Genomic DNA, 22666 nt, shown 5'->3' on the forward strand with positions numbered 1-22666 from the left:
CACGCCATACTGTAGTGAACGACGGGTCCCTCAGACCCTCCCGCTGGGTGGACGTTCTGCCGACAGTATCACGTGTGTACACGCTGTCGGCAGACTGATAAGACTTTTTCTGACAGATCCGCTAAGCAGATCTGTCAGAAACAGTCTTATCAGTCTGCTGACAATGTGTACACATGTATTACTGTCGGCAGCATGTCCGCCCAGCGGGAGGGTCTGACAGACCCATCGTTCGCTACAGTATGGCGTGTTTACGCGCCTTTAAAGACAGGAGGTAAGCTTAGTGAATTGAGGCCATTGTCAAAGATCCTTTATCAAAACAAGTCCATATCAATATAGCAACTCTTCTTCTGTAGGTTTTATCCTCCATCGATAATTGTTGTCTCGAGATTGTACAATATATGGTGCACACAAATATAGCTTTATCCTTATCAGTAGTATATAGAGTGTTATTCTTATATAAAGAATATATTTGAATTGGCCTCATGTCTTCTATCAGGTCCACCTGTGTGGCAATTGGTGGAAAGAAAGAAGGGGAGGGGTATTTAAAGACATGGTTTCAGCTTATTGGCGTATGCCATTACTTGACAAAGAATGTTTTTTTGTTCAAAGTGGCAACTGTCCGCTGTGAGCAATCCTAGCTGCAATGTGGACACGGCCTTGATCCTGAGTATGCCTATATCTAATGTGTGCAGCAAGAGCTATCTATACATGAGAGCTATAGTTACATCTCGATTCAGTTAAAGCCAAGGAGTATGACTACATAAAGCACCACACAACTATATTCCAAAAATATAACAACTTTATTCACAATCTTCACAAGGCACCATAGAAAGGTAAATTAAAAACGTCTAAAAAACAAAAGGATACCTCATCTCATCGGTTATAGTTCATAAATAATGGTATGTTCAATTGGAAGCTGCTAATAGCATAAATATACTTACTGTATATCACCTGGGTAGCTCAATATGAGAGCTGCCACAGGGATTGAACCCGGGTTCAGAATGCCACGTATAATAAAGTGCAAAACTTAGTGAAAAAAGATCAATAAATACATAGCATCATAAAGAGGCAACAATAAATGACAATATAAGTGAGAACCTGTGGAAAACAGGTGCATATAGTGCTAGTATAATTCATATAAGATCAGCCCAAGTGCAGCCCATGGATGCTGAATACACTAAGTGATTTGATGCTGAGACATAACAGCATAGAAGGCAAGAAAAAACGAGGCTTACGTGACCCGGGTGAGGATAAAGACCATGGAGGTGTTCAGGATAATATTAAGGCCCCCGGTAGACTTCTCTACCGGTGTCGCGGCAGTCACGCCGTTTTATCAACAGTGGGGGGTCCTGTATACAACCTGCGAACACGCCGGGAAAATATAGTGCTGACAGTGCGGTCACGTGAGCGCCAGACGCACGTCACGTGATTCGCCCATAATAGACCATCCAATGCGAGGAAGAGAAGAGCAAGGAGGAAGTAAACCACGCTGGAGTGCAGGAGATGTGAGTGTATGGGAAGCACAGAGGGACAAAACCAGCAGAGCTTGTTCCAGCTTATAAATAGAAGCTGGAACAATGGGGAAAGCCTATAGCACAGAGGGAAACTATCGCCCATACAATAGTGTTCAAGCATCTCGATTCATCTATTGGATGTCCTGGCAAATAAATAATATGTCTGAACCATTCAGTGCTGTTCACGTCTGCTTTTTGGAATATACAAGTCTGTTTCAGCCATACAGACTATACTGTGCACGAAAATCTGTTGCAAGTTAGGTGTGTTGTTCAAGGAGAACACTTAGGAAAGACATTTGGATGAGCATTTTAATGTGGAGCTATATAGTAACACGTTTGCCTATACAAATAAAGATGCTGCAGCAGTGATAGAAGGCTGCGCTCATAGGCTGCAACTGAATTGTAGACTAACAGAGGCATGCAGAGCCCCACAGGGCTAAATACATGCCTTGAATGCAAATCAGATGCAAATCATGTACTAGTCCTAATCTATAATTTGAATGCAAATTGATGCACATGGATGCAGCTAGCCATAAGTATACTTACATGAGTTTTGTACAGCAGGAGACATTGGCTGCACTTCCAAACAGAGGCTACACCCGAATTGACTACCTGCAATAGATGTGCAGAGCTCCACAATTGTGAACTAAAATACACAACATGCATTCAAAACAGGTACAGCAAAGGAGGACTTTAGCTTCAGTATAAATAATATGTGCACAAATTATTCCCTACTAGACTTCCCCACGGCGGTGACGGGTCCTCTCAGGGAACACCTACCGCTAGTCTAACGATAAAAACACGATTTTTTCCTAGTGCTGCTAGTCATAAAATGGTATAAACATTTCTCTCAAACAGACATCAAACAAATAACAGCGCTCATAGGCTGCAACTGAATTGTAGACTAACAGAGGCATGCAGAGCCCCACAGGGCTAAATACATGCCTTGAATGCAAATCAGATGCAAATCATGTACTAGTCCTAATCTATAATTTGAATGCAAATTGATGCACATGGATGCAGCTAGCCATAAGTATACTTAGATGAATTTTGTACAGCAGGAGACATTGGCTGCGCTTCCAAACAGAGGCTGCACCCGAATTGACTACCTGCAATAGATGTGCAGAGCTCCACCAGGGCCGGTCCTGGACTTTTCTGCTGCCTGAGGCAAAGATCATGAAGGCCCCCCCCCCCCCCCCCCCTTTTCTTAAAACAAGATTAAAGGAGACAGCTTCAGTTTCTGCTCTACAGTGAACTAACAATCACATACCTTGCATTACTTTAGCCCTCACCTTAAAAGTGGATGTGTTAGAGGACTGAGTTGGTTTGCTGAGACAGTGTGTTGGTCTGGTGTGGCAGTTGGAAATCTCAGACTCTGTGAATCACCACCCTGCTGTGACCATCAGAGTTCATCTCTCTGATGCTGAATACACACGGGGCTCGATTTACAAAACGGTGCTAACTTTAGCACTGGCCCTTAGCACGTCTAAACTCAGTTCAAATGTGAGAAGTAGTGATCGTGCGCAAAGTACCGCACGCAAAGTTTTGCGCGTGCACTGCATAGAGCACAGGGTGCTCCGCGCGAAGTGCCCACTAAAGCCTATGGGACTTAGCGCGCGCATAGGACTTTGCGCACTCAAAACTTTGCGCGCGGTACTTAGCGCGCGATCTTATTGAGAAAACCGGTGCTAACCTACTTAGCACCCTGGTTAGCACGCCTAAAGACTTCAGACGTGCTAAGTAGGTTAGCACCGCTTAGTAAATCAAGCCCACGGTGCGTTACCGCACTCAATTTCCATCAATTTGTTTATTTCCAGTATGTCCGATTTGCATTTCGATGGATCGTTAGGTCGATTTGGCATACTTTACATTCGTATCGACCTAACGATCCATCAAAATGCAAATTGGACATGTTGGAAATAAACAAATCGACGGGAATCGAGCGGGAAATAGAGTGCGGGAACGCACCGTGTGTATTCAGCATGAGAGAGATGTAAATACTTGGAGGACAGCACACAGCCCATGCTTTCTACCTCCTTACCTTAGGCCCAAACCACTTGGGCTTCAGTCAGTCACAGCACTGGCAATATACCTAGGCCTAGGTTGTATGGTGCTGTTGTGAACTTATGAAGTCTGCAAAGTGGCTGCCACCCTCTTGCATGTCCCAGGCCCAACCCCCTTATAGCACACAGACAGTCAATCAATGAGTCAATAAGACAGAGAAAATAAATAACAGCAACAGGATGATATATTCCCCCTGCAATGCAGGGCCCCAGCCTGTATATGCAGGGCCTGCATATACCAATACCACACTACACACTACCAGCAACAGGATGATATATACCCCCCTGCACTGCAGGGCCCCAGCCTGTATATGCAGGGCTGGGCCTGCATATACCAATACCACACTAGACACTACCAGTCTACCACATTCCAAAATAAATACCAGTCAGTCTGACTACCATAACATTAGAAAAGAAAAAAAAGGAATCCGACCCGACCGTCAAGAGCAGAACCAGCACAGAGCCTGGGGCAGCAAAGTTATTCACCGGGGATGGTGGGGTCCGGCGACGACGATGGCGGACGGCAAGCATCGGGCACGATCCAGCATCCATCTTGCGCTGGCGGGCAGAGGGCAGCTGCAGGAGGCGAGCTTGCTCCTCCATCTCGTGCTGGCAGGCAAGGCCGGGGGGCAACGGCGGGCTCATCATTGTCACGGTAGCACTCAGTGACCGTGACTACTATCATGGCGGGCAGCAGGCGGCAGGCAGCGTGACTCCAGTCACTTCCACTCCCGGATTATGCCTGGCTCCCACCATCAAGTAGGCGAAGTCAGCATGCAGGTGCAGCCTCACAGAGGCCTAGTAGGCGGCAGAGCTCGGACTTGGAGTCCGGCATGGTGGGTGGGCGGCACGTCACGTGGCAAAGCTGGCGTCACTGTGCACCGGGTCACTCACGATTCAGTGTGCAGCCAGGCAGGGAGACTTCACTGCAGAGTCTGCAGAGCAGGCAAATTGAGGCGATCAGGCGGGTCAGGCGGCGGTAGCACACTCCAGTCCAGTCTCTCCAAAAAGGCAGCAAAAAAACAGGCACAGCCACTGCCTGGTGCTGCCCTCCACTTCCTGCCGCCTGAGGAACCCGCCTCACTCCGCCTCATGTGCAGGCAGGCCCTGAGCTCCACAATTGTGGACTAAAATACACAACATGCATTCAAAACAGGTACAGCAAAGGAGGACGTTAGCTTCAGTATAAATAATATGTGCACAAATTATTCCCTACTAGACTTCCCCACGGCGGTGACGGATCCTCTCTGGGAAGACCTACCGCTAGTCTAACGATAAAAACACAATTTTTTCCTAGTGCTGCTAGTCATAAAATGGTATACACATTTCTCTCAAACAGACATCAAACAAATGACAGCGCTCATAGGCTGCAACTGAATTGTAGACTAACAGAGGCATGCAGAGCCCCACAGGGCTAAATACATGCCTTGAATGCAAATCAGATGCAAATCATGTACTAGTCCTAATCTATAATTTGAATGCAAATTGATGCACATGGATGCAGCTAGCCATAAGTATACTTACATGAGTTTTGTACAGCAGGAGACATTGGCTGCGTCTCCAAACAGAGGCTGCACCCGAATTGACTACCTGCAATAGATGTGCAGAGCTCCACAATTGTGGACTAAAATACACAGCATGCATTCAAAACAGGTACAGCAAAGGAGGACGTTAGCTTCAATATAAATAATATGTGCACAAATTATTCCCTACTATTCCCCTACAGAGGCATGCAGAGCCCCACAGGGCTAAATACATGCCTTGAATGCAAATCATGTACTAGTCCTAATCTATAATTTGAATGCAAATTGATGCACATGGATGCAGATAGCCATAAGTATACTTACATGAGTTTTGTACAGCAGGAGACATTGGCTGCGTCTCCAAACAGAGGCTGCACCCGAATTGACTACCTGCAATAGATGTGCAGAGCTCCACAATTGTGGACTAAAATACACAGCATGCATTCAAAACAGGTACAGCAAAGGAGGACGTTAGCTTCAATATAAATAATATGTGCACAAATTATTCCCTACTATTCCCCTACAGAGGCATGCAGAGCCCCACAGGGCTAAATACATGCCTTGAATGCAAATCATGTACTAGTCCTGATCTATAATTTGAATGCAAATTGATGCACATGGATGCAGATAGCCATAAGTATACTTACATGAGTTTTGTACAGCAGGAGACATTGGCTGCGTCTCCAAACAGAGGCTGCACCCGAATTGACTACCTGCAATAGATGTGCAGAGCTCCACAATTGTGGACTAAAATACACAGCATGCATTCAAAACAGGTACAGCAAAGGAGGACGTTAGCTTCAATATAAATAATATGTGCACAAATTATTCCCTACTAGACTTCCCCACGGCGGTGACGGGTCCTCTCGGGGAAGACCTACCGCTAGTCTAACGATAAAAACACAATTTTTTCCTAGTGCTGCTAGTCATAAAATGGTATACACATTTCTCTCAAACAGACATCAAACAAATGACAGTGCTCATAGGCTGCAACTGAATTGTAGACTAATAGAGGCATGCAGAGCCCCACAGGGCTAAATACATGCCTTGAATGCAAATCAGATGCAAATCAAGTACTAGTCCTAATCTATAATTTGAATGCAAATTGATTCACATGGATGCAGCTAGCCATAAGTATACTTAAGGTGGCCATACACTGGTCGATTTGCCATCAGATTCGACCAACAGATAGATCCCTCTCTGATCGAATCTGATCAGAGAGGGATCGTATGGTTACCTTTACTGCAAACAGATTGTGAACCGATTTCAGCCTGAAACCATTCACAATCTGTTGTGGTGGTGGTGCTGCTGCCGCCGCTCCCCCCGCCCGCATACATTACCTGCTCCGCTGGTGCGACTGCCCCCGGTCACCGCTGCTCCGTCTCCGCTCTGGTCTCCAGGTCCGGCATGCTTTACTTCTTCCTGCCCGGCAGGAAGTTTAAACAGTAGAGCGCCCTCTACTGTTTAAACTTCCTGTCGGGCAGGAGGAACTGAAGCATGCCGGAGACCAGCGCGGACACGGAGCAGCGGTGACCGGGGGTAGTCGCGCCGGCGGAGCAGGTAATGTATTGCCGCTCTATTGCGTCGGTCGTCGGGCACTCGAACGCCGCTAGCGACGCGCTCCCTACCCGCGGGCGATCTACGGTAATTTTCCGCACGGAGCGATCGACGGGATCGGACGAAATGGATCGAAATTCGGCGTATAGCGCGAACGATTGGCAGCAGATTCGATCCCAGTGATCGAATCTGCTGTTGAAACGGCGGCAAATCGGGCCAGTGTATGGCCAGCTTAACATGAGTTTTGTACAGCAGGAGACATTGGCTGCACTTCCAAACAGAGGCTGCACCCGAATTGACTACCTGCAATAGATGTGCAGAGCTCCACAATTGTGAACTAAAATAAACATCATGCATTCAAAACAGGTACAGCAAAGGAGGACGTTAGCTTCAGTATAAATAATATGTGCACAAATTATTTCCTACTAGACTTCCCCACGGCGGTGACGGGTCCTCTCGGGAAGACCTACTGCTAGTCTAATGATAAAAACACGATTTTTTTCCTAGTGGTGCTAGTCATAAAATGGTATACACATTTCTCTCAAACAGACATCAAACAAATGACAGTGCTCATAGGCTGCAACTGAATTGTAGACTAACAGAGACATGCAGAGCCCCACAGGGCTAAATACATGCCTTGAATGCAAATCCGATGCAAATCATGTACTAGTCCTAATCTATCATTTGAATGCAAATTGATGCACATGGATGCAGCTATCCATAAATATACTTACATGAGTTTTGTACAGCAGGCGACATTGGCTGCTCTTCCAAACAGAGGCTGCACCCGAATTAACTACCTGCAATAGATGTGCAGAGCTCCACAATTGTGGACTAAAATACACAACATGCATTCAAAACAGGTACAGCAAAGGAGGACGTTAGCTTCAGTATAAATAATATGTGCCCAAATTATTCCCTACTAGATTCCCCCACGGCGGTGACGGGTCCTCTCGGGAAAGACCTACCGCTAGTCTAACGATAAAAACACAATTTTTTCCTAGTGCTGCTAGTCATAAAATGGTATACACATTTCTCTCAAACAGACATCAAACAAATGACAGCGCTCATAGGCTGCAACTGAATTGTAGACTAACAGAGGCATGCAGAGCCCCACAGGGCTAAATACATGCCTTGAATGTAAATCAGATGCAAATCATGTACTAGTCCTAATCTATAATTTGAATGCAAATTGATGCACATGGATGCAGCTAGCCATAAGTATACTTACATGAGTTTTGTACAGCAGGAGACATTGGCTGCGCTTCCAAACAGAGGCTGCACCCGAATTGACTACCTGCAATAGATGTGCAGAGCTCCACCAGGGCCGGTCCTGGACTTTTCTGCTGCCTGAGGCAAAGATCATGAAGGCCCCCCCCCCCCCCCCTTTTCTCAAAACAAGATTAAAGGAGACAGCTTCAGTTTCTGCTCTACAGTGAACTAACAATCACATACCTTGCATTACTTTAGCCCTCACCTTAAAAGTGGATGTGTTAGAGGACTGAGTTGGTTTGCTGAGACAGTGTGTTGGTCTGGTGTGGCAGTTGGAAATCTCAGACTCTGTGAATCACCACCCTGCTGTGACCATCAGAGTTCATCTCTCTGATGCTGAATACACACGGGGCTCGATTTACAAAACGGTGCTAACTTTAGCACTGGCCCTTAGCACGTCTAAACTCAGTTCAAATGTGAGAAGTAGTGATCGTGCGCAAAGTACCGCACGCAAAGTTTTGCGCGCGCACTGCATAGAGCACAGGGCGCTCCGCGCGAAGTGCCCACTAAAGCCTATGGGACTTAGCGCGCGCATAGGACTTTGCGCACTCAAAACTTTGCGCGCGGTACTTAGCGCGCGATCTTATTGAGAAAACCGGTGCTAACCTACTTAGCACCCTGGTTAGCACGCCTAAAGACTTTAGACGTGCTAAGTAGGTTAGCACCGCTTAGTAAATCAAGCCCACGGTGCGTTACCGCACTCAATTTCCATCAATTTGTTTATTTCCAGTATGTCCGATTTGCATTTCGATGGATCGTTAGGTCGATTTGGCATACTTTACATTCGTATCGACCTAACGATCCATCAAAATGCAAATTGGACATGTTGGAAATAAACAAATCGACGGGAATCGAGCGGGAAATAGAGTGCGGGAACGCACCGTGTGTATTCAGCATGAGAGAGATGTAAATACTTGGAGGACAGCACACAGCCCATGCTTTCTACCTCCTTACCTTAGGCCCAAACCACTTGGGCTTCAGTCAGTCACAGCACTGGCAATATACCTAGGCCTAGGTTGTATGGTGCTGTTGTGAACTTATGAAGTCTGCAAAGTGGCTGCCACCCTCTTGCATGTCCCAGGCCCAACCCCCTTATAGCACACAGACAGTCAATCAATGAGTCAATAAGACAGAGAAAATAAATAACAGCAACAGGATGATATATTCCCCCTGCAATGCAGGGCCCCAGCCTGTATATGCAGGGCCTGCATATACCAATACCACACTACACACTACCAGCAACAGGATGATATATACCCCCCTGCACTGCAGGGCCCCAGCCTGTATATGCAGGGCTGGGCCTGCATATACCAATACCACACTAGACACTACCAGTCTACCACATTCCAAAATAAATACCAGTCAGTCTGACTACCATAACATTAGAAAAGAAAAAAAAGGAATCCGACCCAACCGTCAAGAGCAGAACCAGCACAGAGCCTGGGGCAGCAAAGTTATTCACCGGGGATGGTGGGGTCCGGCGACGACGATGGCGGACGGCAAGCATCGGGCACGATCCAGCATCCATCTTGCGCTGGCGGGCAGAGGGCAGCTGCAGGAGGCGAGCTTGCTCCTCCATCTCGTGCTGGCAGGCAAGGCCGGGGGGCAACGGCGGGCTCATCATTGTCACGGTAGCACTCAGTGACCGTGACTACTATCATGGCGGGCAGCAGGCGGCAGGCAGCGTGACTCCAGTCACTTCCACTCCCGGATTATGCCTGGCTCCCACCATCAAGTAGGCGAAGTCAGCATGCAGGTGCAGCCTCACAGAGGCCTAGTAGGCGGCAGAGCTCGGACTTGGAGTCCGGCATGGTGGGTGGGCGGCACGTCACGTGGCAAAGCTGGCGTCACTGTGCACCGGGTCACTCACGATTCAGTGTGCAGCCAGGCAGGGAGACTTCACTGCAGAGTCTGCAGAGCAGGCAAATTGAGGCGATCAGGCGGGTCAGGCGGCGGTAGCACACTCCAGTCCAGTCTCTCCAAAAAGGCAGCAAAAAAACAGGCACAGCCACTGCCTGGTGCTGCCCTCCACTTCCTGCCGCCTGAGGAACCCGCCTCACTCCGCCTCATGTGCAGGCAGGCCCTGAGCTCCATAATTGTGGACTAAAATACACAACATGCATTCAAAACAGGTACAGCAAAGGAGGACGTTAGCTTCAGTATAAATAATATGTGCACAAATTATTCCCTACTAGACTTCCCCACGGCGGTGACGGATCCTCTCTGGGAAGACCTACCGCTAGTCTAACGATAAAAACACAATTTTTTCCTAGTGCTGCTAGTCATAAAATGGTATACACATTTCTCTCAAACAGACATCAAACAAATGACAGCGCTCATAGGCTGCAACTGAATTGTAGACTAACAGAGGCATGCAGAGCCCCACAGGGCTAAATACATGCCTTGAATGCAAATCAGATGCAAATCATGTACTAGTCCTAATCTATAATTTGAATGCAAATTGATGCACATGGATGCAGCTAGCCATAAGTATACTTACATGAGTTTTGTACAGCAGGAGACATTGGCTGCGTCTCCAAACAGAGGTTGCACCCGAATTGACTACCTGCAATAGATGTGCAGAGCTCCACAATTGTGGACTAAAATACACAGCATGCATTCAAAACAGGTACAGCAAAGGAGGACGTTAGCTTCAATATAAATAATATGTGCACAAATTATTCCCTACTATTCCCCTACAGAGGCATGCAGAGCCCCACAGGGCTAAATACATGCCTTGAATGCAAATCATGTACTAGTCCTAATCTATAATTTGAATGCAAATTGATGCACATGGATGCAGATAGCCATAAGTATACTTACATGAGTTTTGTACAGCAGGAGACATTGGCTGCGTCTCCAAACAGAGGCTGCACCCGAATTGACTACCTGCAATAGATGTGCAGAGCTCCACAATTGTGGACTAAAATACACAGCATGCATTCAAAACAGGTACAGCAAAGGAGGACGTTAGCTTCAATATAAATAATATGTGCACAAATTATTCCCTACTAGACTTCCCCACGGCGGTGACGGGTCCTCTCGGGGAAGACCTACCGCTAGTCTAACGATAAAAACACAATTTTTTCCTAGTGCTGCTAGTCATAAAATGGTATACACATTTCTCTCAAACAGACATCAAACAAATGACAGTGCTCATAGGCTGCAACTGAATTGTAGACTAATAGAGGCATGCAGAGCCCCACAGGGCTAAATACATGCCTTGAATGCAAATCAGATGCAAATCAAGTACTAGTCCTAATCTATAATTTGAATGCAAATTGATTCACATGGATGCAGCTAGCCATAAGTATACTTAAGGTGGCCATACACTGGTCGATTTGCCATCAGATTCGACCAACAGATAGATCCCTCTCTGATCGAATCTGATCAGAGAGGGATCGTATGGCTACCTTTACTGCAAACAGATTTTGAACCGATTTCAGCCTGAAACCATTCACAATCTGTTGTGGTGGTGGTGCTGCTGCCGCCGCTCCCCCCGCCCGCATGCATTACCTGCTCCGCTGGTGCGACTGCCCCCGGTAACCGCTGCTCCGTCTCCGCTCTGGTCTCCAGGTCCGGCATGCTTTACTTCTTCCTGCCCGGCAGGAAGTTTAAACAGTAGAGCGCCCTCTACTGTTTAAACTTCCTGTCGGGCAGGAGGAACTGAAACATGCCGGAGACCAGCGCGGACACGGAGCAGCGGTGACCGGGGGTAGTCGCGCCGGCGGAGCAGGTAATGTATTGCCGCTCTATTGCGTCGGTCGTCGGGCACTCGAACGCCGCTAGCGACGCGCTCCCTACCCGCGGGCGATCGACGGTAATTTTCCGCACGGAGCGATCGACGGGATCGGACAAAATGGATCGAAATTCGGCGTGTAGCGCGAACGATTGGCAGCAGATTCGATCCCAGTGATCGAATCTGCTGTTGAAACGGCGGCAAATCGAGCCAGTGTATGGCCAGCTTAACATGAGTTTTGTACAGCAGGAGACATTGGCTGCACTTCCAAACAGAGGCTGCACCCGAATTGACTACCTGCAATAGATGTGCAGAGCTCCACAATTGTGAACTAAAATAAACATCATGCATTCAAAACAGGTACAGCAAAGGAGGACGTTAGCTTCAGTATAAATAATATGTGCACAAATTATTTCCTACTAGACTTCCCCACGGCGGTGACGGGTCCTCTCGGGAAGACCTACTGCTAGTCTAATGATAAAAACACGATTTTTTTCCTAGTGGTGCTAGTCATAAAATGGTATACACATTTCTCTCAAACAGACATCAAACAAATGACAGTGCTCATAGGCTGCAACTGAATTGTAGACTAACAGAGACATGCAGAGCCCCACAGGGCTAAATACATGCCTTGAATGCAAATCCGATGCAAATCATGTACTAGTCCTAATCTATCATTTGAATGCAAATTGATGCACATGGATGCAGCTATCCATAAATATACTTACATGAGTTTTGTACAGCAGGCGACATTGGCTGCTCTTCCAAACAGAGGCTGCACCCGAATTAACTACCTGCAATAGATGTGCAGAGCTCCACAATTGTGGACTAAAATACACAACATGCATTCAAAACAGGTACAGCAAAGGAGGACGTTAGCTTCAGTATAAATAATATGTGCCCAAATTATTCCCTACTAGATTCCCCCACGGCGGTGACGGGTCCTCTCGGGAAAGACCTACCGCTAGTCTAACGATAAAAACACAATTTTTTCCTAGTGCTGCTAGTCATAAAATGGTATACACATTTCTCTCAAACAGACATCAAACAAATGACAGCGCTCATAGGCTGCAACTGAATTGTAGACTAACAGAGGCATGCAGAGCCCCACATGGCTAAATACATGCCTTGAATGTAAATCAGATGCAAATCATGTACTGGTCCTAATCTATAATTTGAATGCAAATTGATGCACATGGATGCAGCTAGCCATAAGTATACTTACATGAGTTTTGTACAGCAGGAGACATTGGCTGCGCTTCCAAACAGAGGCTGCACCCGAATTGACTACCTGCAATAGATGTGCAGAGCTCCACAATTGTGGACTAAAATACACAACATGCATTCAAAACAGGCACAGCAAAGGAGGACGTTAGCTTCAGTATAAATAATATGTGCACAAATTATTCCTTACTAGACTTCCCCACGGCGGTGACGGGTCCTCTCGGGGAAGATCTACAATTCAGTTGCAGCCTATGAGCGCTGTCATTTGTTTGATGTCACCCACCACCCAGTAGTGCCCACCACCCACTTCCCGCACCAATGATTGAGCACTCCTACGATGCACAAGATCCACCTAAAGGTTTGATGCTATTTTCCACACGCAGCACGCTAAGTGTTTTATTGCTGTACAATTGATGCTGTAACTTTGTAAAGAATAAATGCTTCCTGGACGCTCTTGTATTCTTGATATATGCTTCTATTTGAACTGTTTCTTCTGGTTACTACGCGGAGCACACGTCCTGAAACAGTAAGCACAGATGCTGCAGCTTAATCTAAGAGTGTTGATACCAGCGTGACTTCGTCTGTGTTATCTGCCACAGATCATTGTATAAAAGGGATGTGCCACACAATTTTGTTTGATCTTGTACGGCTGCTTCTCTGTAGCCCAGGTCAGGCGCCTCTGCCGCTGTTTCTGGTTCAAAAGTGGGATTTATGCTTCCATCTGCTGAAAAGCTTTATGGAGATGAAGATTTCATTTTTCAGCACGACCTGGCGCCTGCTCACAGTGCCAAAACCACTGGTTTACTGACCATGGTATTACTGTGCTGAATTGGCCTGCCAACTCTCCTGACCTGAACCCCATAGAGAATCTGTGGGATATTGTGAAGAGTAAGTTGAGACACGCAAGACCCAACACTCTGGATGAGCTTAAGGCTGCTATCGAAGCATCCTGGGCCTCCATAACACCTGAGCAGTGCCACAGGCTGATTGTCTCCATGCCACGCCGCATTGAAGCAGTCATTTCTGCAAAAGGATTCCCGACCAAGTATTGAGTGCACAACTGAACATAATTATTTGAAGGTTGACTTTTTTTGTTTTAAAAACACTTTTCTTTTATTGGTCGGATGAAATATGCTAATTTTTTGAGATAGGAATTTTGGGTTTTCATGAGCTGTATGCCAAAATCATCAATATTAAAACAATGAAAGGCTTGAACTACTTCAGTTGTGTGTAATGAATCTAAAATATATGAAAGTCTAATGTTTATCAGTACATTACAGAAAATAATGAACTTTATCACAATATGCTAATTTTTTGAGAAGATCCTGTACATAAAAAAACCATTAAGAGGTTCAGGGAGAAAAGCACTATAAAAATATAATAATAATCATTATTATTATTATTATTATTATTAACATTATTATAAATATTATGTTTCCTAACCGAATGGTATTGCGGGGCCTATTATTCCCATGAAAAAAATGATGATGATAATAATAATAATAAACTTTCACAAATGCATGTGCTAATTGCAAACCCTGAGTAGTAGCCACACATTTGTAAATGTTTATTATTATTACCATTATTTCCATGTTCTGCTATTTAGTAAAGCAAAAATGAGCCCGATGTCAGGGTTCTAGCGAACCATCTGGGTTCTGTTGATCCCGTCACTGGTATCAAGGGGCGAGCAGCCCTAGGAGCATGGGGTCTAAGCAAGCACAGATCTTCACCAGTGAACCCCGCAAGGGAAGATGAGCCGTCACCACCAGTGGGTGGCAGACTACTTTGCTGCTTGGTGCTTGCCAGGTCACGACCCCCAGGAATACTGCACCAGTGATGGGAAGAACAGAGGGTACCTGACGGGATAGGAGGGGGTTTGAGCAGAGCAGACCATAGAGCTATCAGGCCAGGACAGGCTTGCTGGGCAGGCCTAACCTATAGAAATCCAAGGTAGGGTACTGACAGGAGTTCTCAGGAGGGGAATGGACAGGCAAGGGAAGCCCGGGAAGGGAGCAGACTGTAGGGGTCCCAGGAGGGGAAAGGACAGGCTGGGTAATCCCGGGAAATGGGAAGCTGACTGGAGTGGTTCCCAGGAAGGGAACGGACAGCGGGTGGAAGCTGTGGATGACTGAAGGTGTTCCCAGAGGGGAACTGACAGGCAGAGGGATCCCCGGGATTCTGCAGTTGACTGAGGGAAGTCCCGAAGATACTAATAGTCAAGGGTAACCCTGGGAGGTAAACTGACAAGCAGGAATAAATTGGCAGGCTCACTGACAGGCAGGGATAATGGGTAGGTAGGCTCAGGCAAACAAGCTAACAGGTAAATAGAAGCAAAGGGAAAGCGAACAGGGGAATGCCAAAAGGGGGGATCCTGAAAGGGAACCTGAGGGCGAGAGGGAACGGCGACGGAACGCCGTGACTGTGACCACAGATGCAACAGCATCCATCTGTGAGAGCGCAAGGTTTAACCACTTTACCCCCGCCCGTACGAATTTCTCCGTCCCTTTTTCTATCCTTTAACCCCCAGGGACGGAGAAATCCGTACTATCCGCGCTCCCGCCGCTGCCCGTGCTCCCACTCGCTCTAGCGCGCACTCCCGCTCGTAAACACGCCGCCGGCCGCTCGCCCGGAGATCAATGAACGGGAAAATGCATTCCTATTCGTTGATCTAAGCCCCGCAATGATCCGCTGCTTCTCCGCTAAGCACGATCATTGTGAAAAAAAAACCCGTTCCCAGCCTCCTAGTACTTCCCCCAAGCGACGCTTGGAGGTCGCATTAAACAAAAAGTTACTGTTGCCATCTTGTGACCAAATAGTAAAACTACACCCTAAAGCATTTTTCACATACAAATACATTACTTATACACATGGCGGAAAAAAACAAGATATAGTTCATTTAATTGTGATAAGTAATGATAAAGTTATAGACGAATGAATGGAAGGAGCGCTGAAAGGTGAAAATTGCTCTGGTGCTCAAGGGGTAAAACCCCTCAGTGGTGAAGTGGTTAAGTACCCTGGCTCTCAATTAATAAGGTTGCAGTACCGCCCACAGCCTGAGGATAAGAGGGAGGAGAGGCGTGCACGCGCGTGCCTAAGCATGTACAAAGGACAAGGGGGCATAATCTATGTATGGAGGAAAAAGTTTTTGCCATCTATCTAGATCAGCGCTGTCCAACTGGCGGCCCGCGGGTCGCATACGGCCCGCCAGGCCACCTGCTGCGGCCCGCTCGTCTCCCTGATATGCAGGCATGGCTTGCGCTATGGGCGCCATGCCTGCTTCCTCTTATAGTGGCCTCTCCTGTGTCCCCGCTGCCCCACAGCTCAGACCTCTCAGATCGCGGCACTGAGGTAAACGGAGTGCGCATGGTACCCGCATACACGAGTACGTCACATGCAGAAGTGACATCATTAGTCAGTTAGCTGGGGGGGCACCTGTCACTATCTAGCAGGGGGGGGGGACACCTGTCACTATCTAGCTGGGGGGACACCTGTCACTATCTAGCTGGGGGGGCACCTGTCACTAACTGGGGGGAACACCTGTCACTATCTAGCTGGGGGAACACCTGTCACTATATAACTGGGTGGGCACCTGTCACTATCTAGCTGGGGGGGCACCTGTCACTATCTAGCTGGGGGGGCACCTGTCACTATCTAACTGGGTGGGCACCTGTCACTATCTAGCTGGGGGGGCACCTGTCACTATCTAACTGGGTGGGCACCTGTCTCTATCTAGCTGGGGGGGCACCTGTCACTATCTAACGGGGGGGACACCTGTCACTATCTAGCTGGGGGGACACCTGTCACTATCTAGCTGGGGGGACACATGTCACTATCTAGCTGGGGGGGGCACTTTTCACTATCTAGCTGGGGGGACACCTGTCACTATCTAGCTGGGGGGGCACCTGTCACTATCTAGCTGGGGGGGCACCTGTCACTATCTAGCTGGGGGGGACACCTGTCACTATCTAGCTGGGGGGACACCTGTCACTATCTAACTAGGGGGACACCTGTCACTATCTAACTGGGGGACACCTGTCACTATCTATCTGGGGGAACACCTGTCACTATCTAGCTGGGGGGGGGAACCTGTCACTATCTAACTGGGGGGGGGCACCTGTCACTATCTAGCTGGGGGGACACCTGTCACTATCTAACTGGGGGGGCACCTGTCACTACCTCAACTGGGGGGACACCTGTCACTATCTAACTAGGGGGGCACCTGTCACTATCTAACTGGGTGGGCACCTGTCACTACCTCAGCTGAAGGGGGGACACCTGTCACTATCTAACTGGGGGGCACCTGTCACTATCTAACTGGGGGGGGGAACCTGTCACTACCTCAGCTGAGGGGGGGGGGACACCTGTCACTAATTGGGGGGGCACCTGTCACTACTTTATCCGGCCACACCACAGCATCACCGCCAGCCCGGCCACAGCAGCACCGCAAGGCATTTCAGCCCACACATTATCCCCAATCCGGCCCAAAACACTATTGCCAGGCCAGCCAGGCACAACAGCAAGTAGAGGAGAATTTAGAAGCCAGGTGAGAGGTGTCTACCATAATAAAGGGGCATTCTGCTTATTTATGTGCCTCATGACTGCTGAATTTGTCGTGTTGGGGGCCTCATGATTGCTGAATTTTTCTTGTTGGGGGCCTCATGATTTGTTGGGGGCATCACGATTGCTGAATTTGTCTTGTTGGGGGCCTCAAGATTGCTGAATGTGTCTTGTTGAGGGCCTCATGATTTGTTGGGGGCCTCATGATTGCTAAATTTGTCTTGTTGGGGGCATCATGATTGCTGAATGTGTCTTGTTGGGGGCCTCATGATTGCTGAATTTGTCTTGTTGGGGGTCTCATGATTTGTTGGGGGCCTTATGATTGCTGAATTTGTCTTGTTGGGGGTCACATGATTGTGAACTGCGAGACTATGGAAAAGCTGAATCATCATCATGAGACAATAGCATTAAACCTACTTTTTTAGCTTTTTAAAACGAAAAATAAAACTTGGAGGTTCTAAAAAAAACACATTTTTCAGGAGTAGGATCGATTAAATTGTTTATCTTCAAAGTTTATTTACAACTTGAATTTTCCATAATGTTCATGTATGAGTTAAAACGTTTGTATGTAGTTTAAATTGCTGTTGCCACTTTGTGATAGATAAGTGACTTTTGGGTTGCAGTTTGTAACTATTTGTGTCAGCAAAGAACAGAATTCTGATTATTAGGTGATCTGCAGTATCACCTATAATGCAGATATATACCTGATTATATGGTGATCTGCAGACTCACCTATAATACTGGTATATAAGAAGCTAATGTGACAACAAATAGCAATGAGTGATTGGTGCAACAGTAGTACTGATAACTTTGGTAATACCTCACCAGAGGAGCTGGTGGGTACTAATAGTACAATGCCCCTCACCAGAGTCAAGGGCTGGGGTAACAGTAGTACTGATAGCTTTGGCAATACCTCACCAGAGGAGTTGGTGGGTACTAACAGTACAGTGCCCCTCACCAGAGTCAAGGGCTGGTGCCACAGTAGTACTGATAGCTTTGGCAATACCTCAGCAGAGGAGCTGGTGGGTACTAACAGTACAGTGCCTCTAACCAGAGTCAAGGGCCCTCTGGTGAGAGTAAAGAGGTCAGACAGATCCGGTTCGGCAACAGACAGACAGATGCAGTACAAAATCAGGAGGCAGAGACAGGAAGGTATAAGCAAGCAGCAAGATCAGCAGCAAGATCAGATGGGCAGAGGTACATCACTGAGCAGAAGAGTAGTCAAAACGAGCCAGAGTCATGCACAAATAATAACACAGTAATGTAAATCTTAAGGCTATCAAACAATTCCTATCAACAAAGCCGGTTTCAACAAAGACACATGGAATGACTTAACACCTCTCATACTGGGTGGTAGTGAAATGACATAAGTGACATTATTAATCTTTTTGGACACAGGGTATGGGCCTATAAATCTGGGACCCAATTTTGCCGATGGCTGTTTCAGCGCCAGATGTCGGGTAGAAACCCACACCATGTCTCCGGGTACAAAGTCCCACTCTACAGATCGCTTTTTATCAGCCTGCTTTTTCTGGGTCTGAAAGGCCTTTTCCAGGTTTCTTTTGACCATGGTCCAAATCTCCTTAAAAGATCCCTGCCACTCCTCTAAAGCAGGGAAAGGAGAAGACACCACTGGTAATAGAGAAAACTTGGGAGATCTCCCTGTCACCACCTGAAAGGGAGAGAAGCCTGAAGAGGAACTTTTCAGGTTGTTATGCGCAAATTCTGCGAATGGCAAGAACTTAGCCAATTCTAACTGCGCATCAGCCACATAACATCTGAGGAACTGCTCCAGAGACTGATTAACCCTCTCAGTTTGCCCATTGGTCTGTGGGTGGTAGCCGGAGGAAACTGACAGGTTCATACTGAGATGATGACAAAATGCTCACCAGAATTTGGACACAAACTGGACTCCCCTATCTGACACCACATTTTCTGGTATGCCATGTAAGCAGAAAATGTGTTGAATGAAGAGATCCGCCAGTTCCTGGGCAGAGGGGAGTCCGTCCAGTGGAATAAAGTGAGCCATTTTGCTGAACCTATCGACTACCACCCATGTGACTGTTTTCCCCTCAGACCTGGGGAGTTCAGCCACAAAGTCCATCGACAAATGGGTCCATGGCTCCTCAGGTACTGGTAAAGGCTGAAGGGTGCCCACAGGAGCCTGTCTGGATGGCTTATTCCTGGCACAAACTGTACAGTTTCTGACAAACTCCCTACAATCTAGGACCAGTGATGGCCACCACACACACCTAGACAGTAAATCCTGCGTTCTGGCTACCCCAGGATGCCCTGCATTTTTATGTGCATGAAACAATTGTAAAATTTGCAGCCGCAAATGAAGTGGCACAAATAGAACTCTGTCAGGTTTACCCTCGGGAATATCCTGTTGATAAGGCCCTAAAGTAAGCGACCAATCGTCCCAGGTCTCGGTGGCTGCCACAACAACTTTTTCGGGCAGAATGTTCTCTGGAGTTGGTAGCTGTACTGTCTCGGGCTCAAAACATCTAGACAGAGCATCTGCCTTGACATTTTTACTCCCTGGCTTATACGTAATAATAAATCTGAATCTTGAAAAGAATAATGACCAGCAGGCCTGTCAAGGACTAAGCCTCTTGGCCCCTTCAATATATTCCAAGTTTTTGTGGTCAGTATAGACTGTAATCATATGTTCTGCCCCTTCAAGCCAATGACGCCATTCCTCAAACGCGAGTTTAATGGCTAACAGCTCTCGGTTACCGATATCGTAATTTCTCTCTGCGGGAAAGAATTTATGTGAGAAGAAAGCACATGGATGCAATCTGCCTTGGAAACCCGAGTGTTGAGACAGCACAGCCCCGACCCCAATCTCTGATGCGTCCACCTCAACTATAAAGGGACAAGTGACATCAACATGTCGCAAAATAGGGGCGGAGCAAAACAGGTTCTTCAGAGATGAAAAAGCAGAATGTGCTTCGGGTGACCAATTATAAGTGTCAGCTCCTTTCTTGGTGAGGTTAGTGAGAGGTGACACTACCGAAGAAAATCCCTTGATAAATTTTCTGTAATAATTGGAGAAGCCAAGAAATCTTTGGAGTGCCTTCAGCCCCATGGGCTGTGGCCACTCCAAAACGGCAGCTACTTTTTTGGGGTCCATGGAGAGTCCTGAGGTTGAAATGATATACCCAAAGAAAGGAACTTCCGACACCTCAAAGAGACATTTCTCAATTTTTGCATATAAAGAATTCTGTGTCAGGATCGGTGTCAGCACGCAGAGAGAATCTGATTATTGGCGATCTGCAGTATCACCAAGAATGCAGATATATACCCGATTATTGATGATCTGCAGTATCACCGATAATCCGATATATTGCTAACCTCTGGACACCAGCAAAAGAACACAATAAAGACAGTATTATCACGGAAGTGTGGAAATATCCACCACACGGCAATTTCTCAGAGGTGTGGTTACCTCTGAATGGGAACCCCGTGAGTGAGTGAGATCCTCTAACCAGGCTGAGTGAGGAATCTCAACCCCCAGCAGTACTTAGGGGATTTTCCTGACACAACCTGAAAAGGGGACAACCCTGTTGACGCACCTTTCAGGTTGTTGTGTGCAAACTCCGCGAAGGGTAAAAACCTAACCCAATCGGTTTGTGCATCCGCTACATAGCATCTCAGGAACTGCTCCAGGGCTTGATTAACCCTCTCGGTCTGCCCATTAGTTTGTGGGTGATACCCTGATGAAAAAGACAGGTTCATCCCCAACATATGGCAAAAGGCCCTCCAGAATTTTGATACAAATTGGACTCCTCTATCTGAAACCACATCGTCCGGGATGCCATGTAACCGGAAGATATGTTGTATGAAGAGGTCGGCCAATTCCTGGGCTGAGGGAAATCCTTTAAGTGGAACAAAGTGTGCCATTTTACTGAACCTGTCTACGATTACCCAAATGACTGTCATGCCCTCGGACCTGGGGAGCTCGCCAATGAAGTCCATGGAAAGATGGGTCCACGGTTCATTTGGCACTGGCAGAGATTGTAGGGTGCCCACCGGAGCCAGACAGGAAGGCTTACTCCTGGCGCAGACAACACACTCCCTCACAAATTCCTTACAATCTGAGGCCAATGAAGGCCACCACACACACCTAGTGAGCAGATCCAGAGTGCGAGCGACCCCTGGGTGACCTGCGTTCTTATGGGTATGGAATAACTGCATGATCTGTAATCGGAAAGGAAGTGGCATGAAGAGAACCTCTTCCGGTTTCCCTTCCGGGGTATCTAACTGGTAAGTAGCTAGTGTAGCTGCCCAATCCTCCCAGGTGTCCACGACAGCTAAGACCAGCTTGGAGGGTAGGATACCCTCTGGCGATGACGACTGAGTAGTCTCAGGCTCGAAACATCTCGAAAGAGCATCTGCCTTAACGTTCTTGGAACCTGGAGTGTACGTGATAACAAATCTAAAACGCGAGAAAAATAGGGACCAGCGGGCCTGACGAGGAGTGAGCCTCTTAGCCCCTTCAATTTACTCCAGGTTCTTATGGTCAGTGTATACAGTAATGGTGTGTTCTGCACCCTCCAGCCAATGGCGCCATTCCTGGAAGACATCGTAGTTTCTCTCAGCAGGAGAGAACCTGCGTGAGAAATAGGCACAAGGATGTGTCTTGCCCTGCAGACCCGAGCGCTGAGACAGCACAGCCCCCACCCCGATCTCTGAGGCATCTACCTCTACTATGAAGGGAAGAGCGATGTTGACATGTCTCAGTATGGGTGCCGAGCAAAACAGTTTCTTAAGGGTATTGAATGTGGCCTGGGCCTCCGAGGACCACTGGTAAGGGTCAGCCCCTTTCTTGGTTAGGTTAGTCAGAGGGGCTACTACCGAAGAGAATCCCTTAATAAATCTCCAGTAGTAATTAGCAAAACCAAGGAATCTCTGCAGTGCCTTCAAGCCCACCGGTTGCGGCCACTCTAGGACAGCCGAAACCTTTTCTGGGTCCATAGAGAGTCCTGACGTTGAGATGATGTAACCCAGAAAAGGAATTCGAGTGACCTCAAAGAGGCACTTCTCTAGTTTTGCATACAGTAGATTTTGTCTCAACCTCCTCAACACGTATTTGACATGTTTGCGATGTTCCACGAGGTTTGGGGAGAAAATCAGTATGTCATCGAGATATACCACGACAAACCTCCCCAACACCTCCCTGAAAACCTTGTTTATCAAGTCCTGGAAGACGGC

The sequence above is a fragment of the Hyperolius riggenbachi genome, chromosome 9 (assembly GCF_040937935.1).
Source record: "Hyperolius riggenbachi isolate aHypRig1 chromosome 9, aHypRig1.pri, whole genome shotgun sequence".
Classification (NCBI taxonomy): domain Eukaryota; kingdom Metazoa; phylum Chordata; class Amphibia; order Anura; family Hyperoliidae; genus Hyperolius; species Hyperolius riggenbachi.